The 16,274-nt window shown below is 34.9% G+C and overlaps 1 long non-coding RNA gene across 2 annotated transcripts; it reads right to left on the bottom strand.

Moving 5' to 3' along the window:
• Positions 1-11,755: 11,755 nt before the first annotated feature.
• On the bottom strand, positions 11,756-14,555 carry LOC145057558 (uncharacterized). 2 transcript variants are annotated; one of them, XR_013686132.1, is made up of 3 exons: positions 13,709-14,523; positions 13,273-13,396; positions 11,756-12,409 (listed from the first exon to the last, which is right to left on the bottom strand). It is a non-coding gene; the product is annotated as an uncharacterized LOC145057558 (long non-coding RNA). The 2 variants fall into 2 exon arrangements; XR_013686133.1 differs by lacking the exon at positions 13,273-13,396 and having other exon boundaries at positions 13,709-14,555.
• Positions 14,556-16,274: the final 1,719 nt, after the last annotated feature.

The following is a 16,274-nucleotide window of genomic DNA, read 5'->3' as shown; positions in this document are numbered from 1 at the left end:
AGTACTGGAAACATTAAGGGCAGAGAAACTTTACGCAAAATTTTCCAAATGTGAATTTTGGATTCGGGAAGTGGATTTCCTAGGACATGTTGTAAGCAAAGAAGGAATACACGTGGACCCCTCCAAGATAAAGGCAATAGATAGTTGGACTACTCCAAGAACCCCTACAGAAATCCGGCAATTTTTGGGACTCGTCTGGTATTACCGAAGATTCATACCGAACTTTTCAAAGATTGCCAAGCCACTTACCACCCTAACCCAGAAGAATGTGACCTTCGACTGGGGAGAAAAACAAGACAGCGCATTTCAGACACTAAAGCGAGCCTTATGTAGTGCGCCCATCTTAACCCTGCCAGAGGGAATGGAGGACTTCATGGTCTATTGTGATGCATCAAACCAAGGACTTGGGTGTGTCTTAATGCAAAGAGGGAAGGTCATCGCCTACACCTCAAGGCAACTAAAGACGCACGAAGCGAACTACACAACGCATGATCTTGAGCTAGGAGCAGTCGTCTTCGCTCTGAGGATATGGAGACACTATCTCTACGGCACAAAATGTACCATCTTCACTGATCATAAAAGCCTCCAACATATCCTCAATCAGAAGGAACTCAACATGAGACAGAGACGATGGGTAGAACTACTAAGTGATTACGAGTGCGAAATTCGATATCACCCTGGAAAAGCTAATGTAGTGGCTGATGCACTCAGTCGGAAGGAGTACTCAGGTCGCCGAGTAAAATCCCTAACTATGACGATCCAATCACACCTGTTCATGCAAATCAAGGAAGCCCAAATAGAGGCCTTGAAATCCGAAAGTGTGAGAGGAGAAGCCCTAAGGGGAATGGATAAGAACCTTGAGACCAAGAGCAACGGGATTCGTTATTTCATGGATCGAATTTGGATACCGAAGTTTGGTGGGTTCAGAGAAATCGTTATGGACGAAGCCCATAAAACACGATACTCCATACATCCCGGCTCCGATAAGATGTATCTCGACCTCAAGAAGTTGTATTGGTGGCAAAACATGAAAGCCGAAATTGCTACCTACGTGAGCAAATGCCTGACATGTGCCAAAGTCAAGGTGGAATACCAAAAGCCCTCGGGTTTATTACAACAACCAGAAATACCCGAATGGAAGTGGGAGCGGATAACCATGGATTTCATAACAAAATTACCCAAAACAACAAGCGGACTCGACACCATTTGGGTAATTGTCGACAGGTTAACTAAGTCAGCGCATTTCCTACCAATCAAAGAGACGGATAAATTGGAGAAGTTAACAAGGACATACCTCAGAGAAATTGTACGACTGCATGGTGTGCCCATATCCATTATCTCGGACCGAGATAGTAGATTCACCTCAAGGTTCTGGCAGTCGCTACAAAAAGCTTTGGGGACAAGACTAGACATGAGTACCGCTTATCACCCACAAACCGACGGTCAGAGCGAGAGAACTATACAAACCCTGGAAGACATGCTGAGAGCTTGCGTAATCGATTTTGGCAAGGCATGGGACACACATCTACCCTTAGTCGAGTTCTCGTACAACAATAGCTACCACACCAGTATCAAATCTGCCCCGTTCGAAGCCCTCTATGGCCGCAAATGCAGGTCACCTTTGTGCTGGGCCGAAGTGGGGGACACACAACTAGCAAATGGGCAAGCAACTGACAACACGCTCACTGGGCCAGAAATCATAAGGGAGACTACGGAGAAGATTGTTCAAATCCGAGAACGTCTAAAAGCATCAAGGGATAGACAAAAGAGTTACGCAGATAAGAGACGAAAACCCTTGGAATTCCAAGTTGGAGACCATGTCCTATTCAAAGTCTCGCCTTGGAAAGGTTTAATACGCTTCGGAAAACGTGGAAAACTGAACCCTAGATACATCGGACCATTCGAGATCCTTGCCAGGATCGGTCCAATGGCTTACAAACTTAGACTACCTCAGGAGCTCCACAACGTACACCCTACCTTTCACGTATCGAATCTAAAGAAGTGCTTATCCGACGAGACCCTTCTCGTCCCTCTAGACGAAATTGCAATAAATGAAAACCTCCAATTTGTGGAGGAACCAGTAGAGATCATGGATCGGGAAATCAAAAGGACTAAACAAAGCCGCATACCCATTGTAAAGGTCCGCTGGAACGCCAAGCGAGGACCTGAATACACCTGGGAACGCGAAGATCAGATGAAACAAAAGTACCCGCATCTTTTTCCTAAAACTGTAAACTCTATCTTAGATTAAATTTCGGGACGAAATTCCCTTAACAGGGGGATGATGTGACAACCCTATATTTTCCAAAAGCATTGTGACACTCGAAAGCCAAATACAACGGAATTAACCTCGAAAATAAAGTGTTCAAGTATCTAAGTTGGGATGCCTCAAATATTTGATATCATGCCAAGGTTTCCAAAAACATAAAGAACGCTCAAAACCGGGTTATATTGAAGAAAGTATAACCACTCGTATATTTACGACACGACGTTAAAACATTATTTGACGTAAAAAGTAAAATCTCAATAAAATACATTCTTGCCTTAAGTATCTAAACAAAAGTCATAGATCTCGTTGAAAGGTGAGCGTGCATAAAAAGATCGCCCAAATTGGACCTCGTATGAAGAAGTTACGAATTTTCAAAGTTTCGTAACAGTAGTAGAGGGCTAAAAACTCGGATTGAAGATCGAGTGTTATTTAGCTATCGCCACCTAAATGGAAGTTGAAGATCTCCTCAGTGGTAATAAAACGATAAAAAGACAAACGAAAACCGACGTCGAATAAAGAACCTATGAATTTTTAACGAACTTTAGAAGACCCGGCCTATTAAAAATATATCATTAAAAATAAAGTCAAAACTAGCCGACGGAGTCTAAATGAAAGTTGTAGAGCATAATCTCACCTACGCGTGGATATAAAGAACACGAAAAACGGAGCTCGTACGCGAAAGTTACGGAATTTAGAAGAGGACATACCAGATTACGCCCCGCGTTCTCTGGGAGTACGCCCCGCGTACTAGACCCAGAGTCGAGTCCCATCGGCCCGCCCAAGCTACGCTTAGCTAGCCAGGAGTCGTAAGCCATGACGCCATATTACGCCCCGCGTACTCCAAGATTACGCGCCGCGTACGAGGAAGTTCCAGCACTATAAATAGATGGCATGAGCTTCGAGTTTTGGCACACCTTCACAATTCCTCAGCCATTCTCCCAGCTCCAGAGACCATTTCCTTACCTTGGTTTCCGCACTCGAGCCCCCGACGAAGGATCCACGCTGCAGAGATTCCCGAGAACCCGAAGACGCAACTTTCCGCGGTCGGAACTCTGCTCAACTCTAGCCTCTCTCTTCAAACTTAACGGGTGAGTTCATACCCCTACTTTTCAATTCTTTTTCACGTTTTAGGGGGGGGGGGGGGAATACAAGTACATTACAAGTCAAAGTATCATTTCATAAACATAATTATAATATCGTTCTTATAGGGTTTTGATACAAAAATAACGTTATGTTTAAAGGGCTAATATATCACCAAGTTGTTCTTACTAAATGGAAACCTACTTTTGAGAAACTATAATGAGTGTAGTATTCAAGTGATTCATACATTTTACATATACATCTCGACAAATGAAATGCTTTCAAAAGAAGTGAAGTCTTTATTATCGTAAATCTGTTTATACTAAGTAATGTGAGACATTTAAACTTCAACGTACTCGTATGTATGCATTTCAAGTCCTGTATTATATACCATAATCTCTTGGAGAGAGAGCGTGATACTTGTGTATAGATCTATACGGGATTGACAACCCCGCACCTAAACTATTAGCTATAGTTAGACCGGCAGGTCTGGAGTGACAAATGTCATAACACTACAACACCCGAAGAATGTTGTTACAGGCCGTCAGTGTCAATAGTATGGTTATAAAACTCACATAAAAGTATAAAAACAAGTTTGATTTACGAGATTCATCTATGCATTTCAGTTTTCCATTTTATTGTTAACACAAATTTTATCACTATTATTCAAGTATGGAAAACACTAACGCACTCCAACACGGGAAACTTTTCAAATCATTTATAGAAAATATTGGATTTTCTGAAAACCTCGTTCATCGATTTACTATCAAAAAGGACATACTTTTCAAAGCAAAACTCTTATGAACTCACCAACTTAATTGTTGACACTTTTTCGAAACCACTTGTATTTCTCAGGAAATCAGTAATACTGGTAACCTCCGGCTTTTGGAGAAGGCGACACTAAGGATGTTTTATTATTGAACATTTATCATCTTATTGTAATATTCTTTTGCTAATATGTATAACGCAACAACATACGTTTTCATTATATATGTGATGGTTGTGTTACTTTCTTTACAATATTCAATGGTTGTGATACTACGTGAAGTCATCCACCCCCGAATGTTTCCGCCATTCTGGTTTGGGGGTGTGACACTGGCCACAAACAACAACTGTGTATGCTATCCCGACCGTCTGTGGTTGCTCGTTGTCGTGGAGGATTGTGTTACCACCATATTTGACCATAACTCTTTCTCTTTGCCTTTTTTCTCCTTCTCTGTTTTTTTTACTACGCTCTTCTCTTGTGCACACCATCTAGGTTGCAAGGGGAAGACTTGTTGTGGTAACGTGGAGGTGGAAGAAGGTTGTGGTTGTGAAGGATCATTATAGATGGCCTAACTATAAAAACTATATTTTAAGAGGTATGGTCATCACCAACCCTTTAGAAAAATATTGTCACTTATATGCCTACATGTTTACTATCAAACCATTAGTTCTTGAAAATCGTTACCACTCCATCTTATATTATTTTTTTAACATTAAATTAAATAAAAACATAATTTAAAACATAAATAAATATTTTACATTAATTAAAAATTCATTACATTACTTAAAAAACATAGAAATTTAAAACATAAATTATTTAAAAAAAACATAGAAAACATAGAAATTTAAAACCTAAATTACTAAAAAAACATAGAAAATACTACTCGTCTTCATCGTCATTGGCCTCGTTTTCATCGTCAGCGCCCTAATCATCTTCATCGCCATTGTCATTTTGTCGTTCAAATTGCATTTGTCATATATGTTCAGTCAAATCGTAACGTAGATTGTGATTTGTTTTACTGATTTGTATTTCCAAAAGTCTTGTGAAGTATGTTGGGATGTCGACTTGTATCACTGCAGGTGGATTAAGTGTATCGTTCGGACTATACGTACAAATAGTCTTACCCTCTTCTTCTATTATCATGTTATGTAAAATAACACAAACTTTCATCGCCTTCATCATTTTTTCCCTATCATATGCTTGTGTCGGATGTTTGATTATGTGTCACTTTTGTTTGAGGACTACAAACGTCCGTTCCACATTCTTCCTTGCAGATTCTTGTGCTAACTTGAACAATTTTCATTTTTCATCGACCGAATATCAGTATGACTTGACAAATGTAGCAGACTCTGGATATATCTCATCAATAAGTTAATACCGATAATTATATTCATGTTCATTCGCAATGTATTGCATGTTTCGTGCTTTACCCTGCAAAATATTGTTGTTTGACCCTGTCATACCAAAGAATGCATGCCAAAACCATAGGTCATTTGAAACAAGATCTTCTAATATAACAGTAGGCACGCCATGATCACCTCGCGTGAATTGGCATCGCCATGCATTAGTATAATTTTCCCACACCCAATGTGTACAATCAAGGCGACCAAGCATTCCAGGAAAACCACGTTTAGCTTGACATGCAACATACAACTGTTGGACATCACTTATATCCAGATTTCGCAAGTTTATGTCATCGTAAAGCTCTATAACAAACTCACAAAAAAGATACACACATTCTCGATCCGTCCTCTCAGACATTTTCTAATACTCATCTGATGCGTCTGTGGTTATGCCTTATGTCAATTGTCTAATAGTTGTTGTGCATTTTTGAATTGTAGTAAAACTATGTTTACCTCTAGCATCCCATCTCAATTGAAAAAACTCGTAATTGTTTACCAAATCTCTAGTTATACGTAAGAATAAATTTTTACTAATACGAAAACGATCTTCGAATTTCGATAGGTTGTATAAACAATCAAGGAAAAAGTAATCACATGCCAAAAGTTTGTTGCCGTGATACGATCCCAGTTGATCGAAGTTCTACGCTTCTTCTCGACATTTGAATTTTTGCCTATCTGGCGCAACATGTCGTGTGTCGCGGACAACAACTATGCAAAACCAACTTATCATCAGAATCAACATTATCAGATGAAGAAGAAGAAGAAATTGAACCCAAAAAATTATTGATAGTGTTGAAAGAGTGTGTTTGAAGGATGTAAACATATGTGTAAGTTTGTGTGTGTGTGTGTGTGTGTATATATATATATATATATATATATATATATATATATATATTAAGTTTTAATGTTAAAGAATTTTTTTATTCTATCTTTCAAAAACAAACGATCGAAAACCACCCACCAATCAAATCCTCAGTATTCCCGTTATGATATTATGTGGTAGTAGTATGGGTGAAATAGACTCAGTATCCAGTTGAAATAGACTGAAGGGGATTGCAAGCACTCATATATGTCTGATAGTATCCGGTTGAAATAGACTGAATGAGTAGGCAAGCACCTAGATATGTTTGGTAGTATCTGGTTGAAATAGACCGAAAGGGTAGGCCAACACCCAGATATGTTTGGCAGTATGTTTGTTTAGTATGTGGTATGTTAGGGAAATCACTAAGCTTTGTGCTTACAATTTTCAGTTTATGTTTCAAGGGACCTGATCGCACTTCATCACCCTATGATTTCCGCACTTAGTCATTTTGGGAATTTGTACTCTGATAACATATTACAATGATATTCTTTTGACTATTTTGATATTAGTATCGTGTGATTTGAATGAAATTTTTAAAAAAAAAAAATTATCTATATTGTTAGAATGTTACACTCGCAAACTGACTAGTCACCAAAAGAGATAAATGCTTAATCAGCAACCCAAATCTTCCAAGTTGGACCCCAAGTCAAATTGTCAAAAGTCATGGTCAAGGTCCATAAAGTCAATAGCCAACTTAGCCAAAGCAAACCCATGCCACGTCGTGACTTCTTGCATAAAGCCAAAAACTCCATTTAATGATTAATTCATTCAGATCAAGTCTCGTAACTTTGGATCTAGTTCTTTTTGCTGACTTAATGGATAAAGTTTCCAACTTTATCCATTAGGACCCCATTCCAAAACGAGATCAATAACCCTAAGGTGCTGTTTGTTTTTCTATAAAAACCTCTTCAAACCACTTATTGTTGCGCGGCGCAGCACACGCGCATCACTTTTCCTCTCGCAGCAGTTTGTTTTTTGGAAGACTTCAGACTACAAAACCTCTGCGCGTGTGCTGCGTGGCGCAGCACTTGACTTGTCTCTTCTAACCTCTTCAACTTTCATTTTTTCTAAGTGTTTTTTTAAGAATTTTTGTATAACTTTTTTTTTTATTTTTTTTTTAAACTTTGATTTTCTTAAATTTTTATTTACGGATGTGACACAATTTATTTTTATAATATCCACGATTTTTTTAACATGATTTTTTTAATTTTTTTTACAGTTTTATTAATAATATTTTCAATTTCAGTTGCATATTTTTTAACGTGTGTAATTTTTTACGAACTTTGTAGACAATGTTTGCAATACTTTCTTAATTTTTTTATTATTTTCTTTTCTAATGTTTTTTAAAATTAGTTTTTTTTCTAGAATAAAACTATCAGCTTCTTTTACATTTTTTTAAGTTTTTTTTAAAAAAAAAAGTTTTATATTTTTGTTTTTTTACATGTTCTTTTTACTATTATTTCAATGTTTTAAAACTAGAATTATTAAATTTTGGTGTTGAGAACTATTTTCAGTTTATAAAATTAGTTTATTTAAATTTCAGTTTACTGCAGCAGTCTGCAGATGTTAAAAAACAAACATGCTTCTTATTATAGGCTGCAGCCGTTTGTTCCACCTCTTCTGCTACAGAGGATTGCAGAGGTGGTTCGCAGACTTCCTGAATTTTCGCTTCGAAAAAACAAACAGCACCTATGTCCTTAATAACATAAAACCTTCCCAAAACATGCATAACATTAAGAACAAGATCAAGATGCAAACTTTCCCATTCCAATAAGATTATGAGGTGATAAAATATGTTTAAGAGGTACTGGAGTTCACTCAACTCCAAAGCACAAGCTCACAAGGACCAAAAGGGACATATATGATCAAACTACAAAATCTAGCAAACTAAAGGTCAAGATGGAAGCTTTTATTAGATCTACACTTGAGCTCTTCATCAAACACTTTGCAAGAAACTTGGTCTTCAAGCTCCACACCAAAATATGAGATATGAGTGTTCAAAAGGGCCAAGAACACTCCAATGGGCTAGGGTTTTCGAAATGGAGAAGTTGGAGGCTAAAAAAGATGCCCTAAATTGAAGTTGCGGTGTTTAAATATGGAGAAAACCCTAAAAATCATGGGTTTGGGTTGCAGCATTTGTCACGTCGTGAAGACCATCCGAAATACCCGTTCTTCATTTTGTATGTCATGTCGTGACACTCTTTATGTCACTTCGTGACATATGGTTTTCCTAAAAAAAGCATGTATTTTACTCGTATATACCATTCACTAATTCATTATGGGAAGCGGGTGTTACAGAAAGAGTTATGAAGGTTCAAAGTTTGATCATTTTTTTATATTTTTACCAAAAAGCTTACCTTGGAGCTAAAAATGTTTGAATTTCTGAGTTCCAAATTTGGAGTATCATATATACTTGGATAGGTCTTATTACAAAGAAAACAATGGAAAAAAAATCATCTCAAACGAACTTAATTTGTATGAAAAAAGTTATAAATGTTCAAAGTTTGAAAAATAAACACAATTTTTGCATGCAACATTTTCGAAAATTCATGTAGATTTTCGCAGATTATATGGATTTTTGCAGATGTAACCTGCAAAAATTATGACTATTTTGTTAATATTCCATTTTCTTGGCTATTTTGTGGAAACCCCTTGGGAAAAAAACTATTTTCATTTTCTCTTAAAAAAATCTATCCATGCTTTAATTTTATAAAATTCCATTCCGGCATTGTTACCTTTGAGGTTCTAAGTTTTTTTTTTGGGCCCAAATTTTTATTTTATATATATTAGCTATTAGGGTTTTTTAACTTTTTTTTTTAGTTGGTCATGACTCATGAGCATCGGAGGATATTTGAATCGTGACGATTGGCTTTGAGCATGGCCTTTTAGCAAACCTCTAATCAAAGCCTAGACCGGTAGCAAACTCGAATCGATGCACAATGAATAACACAATGTTTTCTTCCTTCTATCAACATTAGGAATAACTAAATAGGTTTTCATCTTAAACATATATTTGAAAAAATATATTACAAATGGAATTACAACATTATAATTTGAGAAATAAATTCCGAAGTCAATATATATAATACGGCTTTTGGTGGATGGATTGGAGCGAGCACGGCCGGCGATCTTTATGGTGGGGCAATGAGGCTGGAAGCCACGTGTGTAGAGAGCCTTTGTCGTGCTCTAACATGCCACTTGTTTGGATGTAGTAGTTCTAGAGATCACGTGATTCAAACTCACACGTTGACTCTACCTCCTTTCTTAGTTCTTATCTTAGACTTTTTGCATTCAATGTGTAGTTCTAAATCTAATTAGGTGGGGATTATACTTTATAATAGTGATTGATTGTACTTGTATCGATTATAATTCTGATTGTATTTTATGGTATGACGTGACAAAATTGATATTTCAGTTTTAAAAAAAATTATAAATTTAAGGGTAAAAACGTAAAAAAAACTATAAACTTAAGGGTTTTTTTACGAAGTTAATATAATGGTAACCTGTTATCATCGGTAAAAGGGTGAAACCGAACATTTTTTAGAAAATGTTAGGATAAAAACGGACACAAAATTTAACTTTGGGCAAAACCGACAACTCTAAAAACTTGAGGGTTTTTATGACATTAGCCCTTAAAATAACTATTTTTCTTATTATTTATCAAAATTTATCAGAAATACTCTCATCGGTACAAAAAAAAAATCCCATGTGAGTTTTTATGATTATGAGGAAACCACCAATGGGTTGGGGGAAATCGTAAATCCTAGGTAAAAATTATAAAATTCAATATTTTTTTAATATTCTACACGATATTTATGTGAATGTGACTACCCGAAATCATGCCCAATTAGACGAACCTACGATTTTAATGGCTATCCAAGTCATTTATTAATTTTTTTTTGTCTATATCTTAAAAGATGATTTGAAAATCGATCTATATTTTTTTTAACTCGTTAATAAATAAACATTTCACTCAAAAGAAAAAAAAAAAAAAAAAAAAAAAAAAAAAAAAAAAAAAAGTATTGCAAGAGGGCTGGACATGTGATCGGGAGTGGAACCCCACTTAATATTCACTACATCATCAACTCCTGTCGGTTCCAACTCTTACTTTTCACGTGCATCTTCGCCTAGATATTTTTTGTTCTATACCATACGATCAATTTATGATGGAATAAATTAATAAAGTTTGAATATATGAAAAAAAAATTATGCAACACATCACCAATTTTTATCATTTTATCTAATTACAAATAACTTACAAACTGTGTAAAAATTGTTGAAGGTATAAATCCCTATGCAAGATGTATTCATAACACAAAAGGTATCGTCATTCGTAAGCTTTAAGACCGATGGATGTAGTCTCAACACAGGATGCGGTGGGCTGAGCTGGCATTACAATTGCAATTGAGAGTTGTTGTGAAACCACACCCTTGGTCTTTGTATGATGTGGCAAAAAAAAAAAGGAAAAAAAGAACAATGATGGCTAGTGGGAGGTTCCAAAGTGGGTTGTTTGTGAGTTGCACTCTGAAAATTACAGAACACCCATATAAAAATAATTATGTATGTTGTATCTAATAGATAAATAAGTTATTGTCAAAAAAAAATCCCTACATTTTATTTTTAATTTTGATAAAGTCATTTTTTGTTCTTAATGGAAAATGACCTATAAACTAAGGATCTTAGAATGTTAAGATTTTAGCCGGTAAAAAAGACTCATCTGGTTACAATGGTTTGAAAAAGAAAAGTGTTTATTATGGCTTCTTAGAAAATAAAAATAAGTGTTAAGTGGTTTTTACAAAAGAAAAAAAAAATCTTCTGAAAAGAGAATACCACTAGATAAATTCGGTGGATTGTCCGAATCAGACGGGGTAAATGCAATAACATTATTTTGTTCGGATAGAGTAAAAAGGGATTTTCACGAAAAAAAAATACAGTAGAAAATTTATACTTGATCCTGATTCGTATCATTTTGAGAAGATGCAATAAATTATTTTGCGTTGACCGTGATAATAAAATAATATAATAATAAAAATACAATAAGATAATATTCATTGTTTGGTCTGAAGATGGAAAAAATACAATATGTTTATAATAAAAATACAATAAAATAATGCTCTATGTTTTAGTCATTTTTTTTTGGATTGATTAGACAAAGAAATTGCGATAATACTATTTTGCTTAAACTCATAGAATGCAATAAAATGACAACTAGGGTGGTGTCCCCCGCTACGCGGGGGTTAGACGGTTTCAATACTTACACCTAAAGAAGACCCATGTTGAGTAATAGGTATATTTCTTGTTCTTAAAGATTAGAAGGTCAGATTTGGAGATTCACTAATAACAATCACTAATAACCAAAATATGTACAGCTGCAATTTTGTCAAAATCGGACAACGCAATACAATATCAGTACCATTCTTCTCTTTGGAAATAGATAACAAATTTCAGTTGAATGTCTTAAAAAAGAATAATCATTGAATGAAAACATTACAAAATCATAAACCAAATTCATTAAAGTCGAACCGGTACAAAAAAAGATATTCTAGATCAAGACCAACAAATCAAGCATCTAAACTATAAACGTACCTCTATGCTGCAGAAAATGCAAACATGGTGTAAATGGATTCATATTGATAGTGATAAGCGATTCTTTTTTCTTGCTACAGTTTCAATTATTTCCTCAAAGATGTAGTCTCTTGGGTTGGCCCACTTATAAATGAGAAGAAAATGTGGTACATGATTGCCAAAGGTACATACTTTTATCCATTCTAGTTTTGATGAACAATAATCTAGATAGTAAAACTGTATATAATATACACACAAACAGGGGGGTCATCTTCTACCTCATTCTTTTTACAGTGTTCCACTGTTACTTCTTCCATTGCAACTGACAGCATGTCATTAACCTTCCAATTCCCTTTATTACTGCATGCAGATTCATCAAAGAGAACTTGGATAAACTCACCAATTTCTATATCAATCCCCAAATAACAGATGATCATTAAGTAAAGGCGCACCCTCAGCTCCATCTGCAGTATGCTAATAAAATTAACAAAAAGAAAACCAATATATAATCTACTTTTGACAAGTGAATAAAGGTAGAAAACAAATACACATTTTATCAAATAGTTGGCATCCATTTTAAGTTTCTTCAAATTTTTGTGATAATAATCCTACAAATTGAAACTCATTTCGACTTATAATGAAGAGTATTTAAAATCAAGCAACTGAAAAAACAAAACAAACTTAGTCGAACAAAAAAAATACACAAATTACCCACCCTGTCTTGGAGAAAGAAAAATCCTTCAATTTTCTTACTAATTCAATTTTAGTGGTTGCAGCTCCAGGCACAATTCTTTTTTATTTAACAACTTAAAAGAGAAAACAATCCTCACATTAGGTCCTAAAATTTTACCAAATAAGTTTTAATCATCATTTATTTAAACGGACAACACTTAATTTGTTTTTGAGTTAATGAACTCTATATATACTATACTTGTTCTATTTGTTAATGAAAAAAGAAAAAAGATGGAAGATTACTTTTTAAGTATTTACAGTTTTACACCATCATCAACAACCCTTTGAAGATCATCCATTATACTATACATCTAGATCATATCGTTCCTAAACAATACAACAAACAACATACTTACCTTTTAAATTATAAATATTATAAAAGGATGTTTAAAAGAAAAAAAAATACCTTCGTTGTGTATATCCTAAATTGCAGCAGGTTGTTATTTTAGTTTATAAATATATAACTATGTTGGATTTGTTGGTTAATACAAGTTTTGTTGTTAAAAAAAAATATAGGCTAAGCTCCAATTAGAAAAACAAAATAAAGCTACGGTGCATGCTTATTCTTGGATTTTGGAATATAGGTAAAGGGAACCTGAAAATCAATAGGTTTTGAAATAGTTGTAAAAGCAGGGGATAAGCTCCATCCTCCTCAAGATGACGCTTTCTATGAGCTCTCAAGGCATACTTTATTGCGTTTATCCCAATTTCGTCCTCACCTTACAAATTTAAAACATCAAACTTCCTTAATTATCACATGTTAAGCTTTAAATTTGATTAATATTCACATTTTGAATAATTAGAACTCATAAAGAAGCACAACTGAACTTCCAAATTAGGAACTATATCCACATTGAACCACTCCTGAATAACCAAAAGCCTAAATTGGTATAAACCAAGTTGAACAAACTGTAAAAGCTACAGACAATCAATAACTTGAGAGATAAAGTAGATGAAATTTCTGGGTTAACATAGAAGTAAAAAAGAAACGCAAACATAACCCAATAGAAATGATAAACAAAGAAAATTACCAAATTGGGGTTGAAGTGTAGTTCAGATGACGCAGCGACGAACACCACCACGACTCTCCTCTTTTTGACTTACCTAATCAGCGACTTTTACCTTCACATACGTCCATCTCCATCACCGCCAAATCACTCCGTTCTCCACCCGACAATCAAAGGTTTTGCAGTGCAACCGATGTTCCAAATGAATAGCGGGAGCGGTGGAATCATAGTTGAATGACCGGAAAAGCACAGGAGCGGCACATATACTTGGCAGTGACGAATGATTTTTGAGACAGAAACGATGAGGTCTTGTATGAAACAATGAGCTTGATCGGCAACAATTTTAATATTATTGGCTCAGATAGTCGGTGCAAACAGTGCAGGGGTAAAGCCAACCGAGTTTAAACAGTACCGAAGATGGAGAAGGCACGACGAACTCTTTATCCAGAGAGAGTAGTGGTTACATACATCTTTATTCGGCCTCCCTCTCCTCCGCTTCACTACCTCGCCACGGCTTGTATCCGGTGAAGCAAGGCGTTTGGGTTCGTTAAAGAACGAAGGAAGCCGTCAGTTAGTGTAATAAAGGAGTAGGTAGCCGTGGAACGGTGGCGTTGTGGAGACGGTGAGAAACTGTAAGTGTAAGGGAGACTCAGCTTAGGAGAGAGAAATTGAAACGGTGGAAGGAACTGGAAGACGAATACAGATCGGTGGAGAGTTAAACCAACTGGTAGCATAAAAAGTAGAATACAATGACAACAATCGAAGAGTGATTGGGCGGAAAAGCGGTGAAGAGAGTATGCGAGGAACACGTGTGAATACGCGTCCACGAAGAACGGAAAATTTTGTATAAACTGCCCATAAAACAATATATGCCTAATATAACAAAATCAATATAAAAGAAGGACCTAACCAAATTTAGCCATTTTTACTGTAGCTAAGATACCATAATTTTAATATATATATATAATTAATATATATATATATATATATTTTAATATATATATATATAATAAGAGAACAACATAAGATTAAAATAACTTAAAAAGTAAAACAAGATTTCATTAAGATGGTTAAATAGGAATAAAATAAAATATTTGGAAAAAAGGACTATTCTAAGGGGTTTTTTTATATGATTTTTCTATGTATGATCTATAAAAGGAGGAAGTCAATCTCTTTCAACCCATTGAACTCATTGTCACATCATTGTTTCTCTTTTATTTTTCTTCATCTTTCCGAACCAACAGCACACGGAAATCTTATCTTTTTGAACTCACTCAATTAAAAAAAAATATAAAGCAATCAAATGTAAAATCTTAATTATCAATAGAGTTATCGGCGGTACCACTCTCGCTTCAACGAGTGGGTTTGATTGGTTTTACTAACCCACTTCATTATCTCTCTCTACTTTCTCTTTCTTATTTTCTCTTGTACCATGTGTTTTAAAACTTGTATCTTAGTTGTTTTGTATTTTTTAATTGAGTGGGTTGAATGGATTCAAAAAGATAAGATTTTCGTGTGTTGTGTGTTCGGAAAGATAAAAAAGAGAGAGAGAGAGAGAGAGAGAGAGAGAGAGAAAATTGATGTGACAGTAGGTACGGTGTGTTGGGAGGGAACGACTCCCTCCTCCCTAATGCATGTATTTATGTATGGTTCTTTATCCGGATGTTAATGGTCATTTATCATTTTATCTTTGGTTACGTGCATTTAGGATTTAATGTGCATTTATTTATGTTCATGAGCTTACTAATCTAGTCAAATTCCTTTTTTTTATTTTTAGCCAAAATTTAGAACTTGCCCAAAATAGTCATCAAAATTGTAGGTCTGTAATGGTCTATTGTTTCACTTAAATGGTCTACGGTTTCGGCTTTAATACTTACGGAATTTTTTTTTCATAATTCAAAAAGAAAACCATAGACGTTAAAATTGTTTATAGTTTCCTCTGAATGGTCTATTGTTTTCCAAACCGTAGACCTTAAAATGGTCTACTGTTTCGTCAAAAAAGCTAAGGTTTTTGGATTTTTTAGGTATTTGACTACTATTTGCTAGAAGTTAGACTACTATTTCATGCATTTTGGCTATCATATTGTACCTAGTATATATTACAAGAATGATCTTTTTTAGAGTAAAAGTTAGTGTTTTTGATCTTGTTCTCTCAAAAATCATAGTATGAGTTCAAATGAGTATATACTACTTACGATATAGTAATCAAAATGCATTAAATAGTAGTCAACTTCTAGCAAATAATAGTCAAATACCTAAAAAAATCTCAAAACCTTAGCTTTTTGACAAAACAAAAGACCATTTTAAGGTCTACGGTTTGGAAAACAATAGACCATTCAGAGGAAACTATAGACCATTTTAATGTCTACGGTTTTCTTTTTGAATTATGAAAAAAAATCCTTAAGTATTAAAGCCGAAACCATAGACCATTTAAGTGAAACTTTAGACCATTTTACAAACATGTGGTTTTGATGTCTATTTTGGACGTAAGTACTAAATTTTGGCTAAAAATAGAGAAATCATTATGAAATTTGACTAGATTAGTAATTGTCCCTATGTTCATTCATTTAGTATCTAAATGAAAAGTAGT

Source organism: Lactuca serriola, chromosome 6 (genome assembly GCF_051521515.1).
Source record: "Lactuca serriola cultivar US96UC23 chromosome 6, Lser_US96UC23_V15, whole genome shotgun sequence".
Taxonomy (NCBI): Eukaryota; Viridiplantae; Streptophyta; class Magnoliopsida; order Asterales; family Asteraceae; genus Lactuca; species Lactuca serriola.
Note: the sequence above shows the minus strand (reverse complement) of the source record. Positions and strands in the feature narration are given on the sequence as shown.